Source organism: Dipodomys ordii, unplaced genomic scaffold, assembly GCF_000151885.1.
Source record: "Dipodomys ordii isolate 6190 unplaced genomic scaffold, Dord_2.0 Scaffold44, whole genome shotgun sequence".
Taxonomy (NCBI): domain Eukaryota; kingdom Metazoa; phylum Chordata; class Mammalia; order Rodentia; family Heteromyidae; genus Dipodomys; species Dipodomys ordii.
The window spans coordinates 1449513-1450513 of NW_012267260.1; the positions used below are offsets into that span (position 1 = coordinate 1449513).

The 1001-nt window shown below is 52.3% G+C and overlaps 1 protein-coding gene across 1 annotated transcript in view; it reads left to right on the forward strand.

Annotated features, from left to right (window-relative positions):
• Positions 1-1001, forward strand: part of Dst (dystonin) — a 287116-nt gene that overhangs the window by 218177 nt on the left and 67938 nt on the right. The window lies entirely within an intron of this gene.

A 1001-nucleotide genomic window follows, 5' to 3' on the forward strand; every position in this document is an offset into this window, starting at 1 on the left:
CTCTCCATCTCTCCCCCTCTCCCTCCCCTCCTCCTCCCTTCCCTCCTCTCCCTTCCCCTCCCCTCTCCCTCCCCCTCCCCTTTCCCCTCTCTCCTTCTTGCTCTCTCCCTCTCTCTCTGCAAAATCCACTCATCCCTGCATTGGGACTTGCTTCACTCTGTCAAAGAGAAAGAAGCTGCACCTGTCCGCCAGCCTGGCTGTAGGCCCTGAACTCAAAATACCCACATACCTGAAGGAGGCAGCTCCACCCCTCCCTAAATCCCATAGCTGTACACTCCAGAAATCACGTCCTGGCATCTGAGAGACTGCTGGCCCGCACAGGCAGGCAGCTTTGCATGTGACATCAATCAAGCCTGGGCCCGCAGAGGTGGGGACGGCCATCCTGACTCAGTGGGACTCTGGTCCTCATCCACTGTTGGGCTGGTAGTGTTGGTGGTTGTCTTTTGTTCTGCACAGATGTTAAAATCCATCACTCTTTAAAGTTGACTTCTGTTGTAGTGCTGTCTAAACAAACCTGGAATTTAGTGTTGTGTGTAAATAGATTTCATGAGGTCTCAAGTACCATGCCAACTACAGCTTTGTTCCTCAAGGAAATGATCCATGTAGGACATTTGCTTGAAAGCAAGGTCCTAGCTCTTCACAAAGGGGCCCCAGTGCTGGACAGAGCAGAATTTAGCTGGCTATTTTACAGTTACTTTTCCTAGCAAACTAAAATTCTGAGTCTTTCTGCTATAATGCTTTCTTTTCATCTGAGCAGTAGAATGGAAAATTGATTACAGTGATAAGAACGAGAAGCCAGTGCCGTTTCGCTCGATACCGTCACAGTATTAGAGCCATGCACTGTCATCACCGCGGCAGGGGGCACATCCAAGCGCTCAGGAGCCACCGTCCTCCTGGCGCTCACCTTCAGGGCCTGGCCTCCGGGCCTACTTTCTACTCCTCAGGGCCTGGCCTCCGGGCCTACTTTCTACTCCTCAGGGCCTGGCCTCCGGGCCTACTTT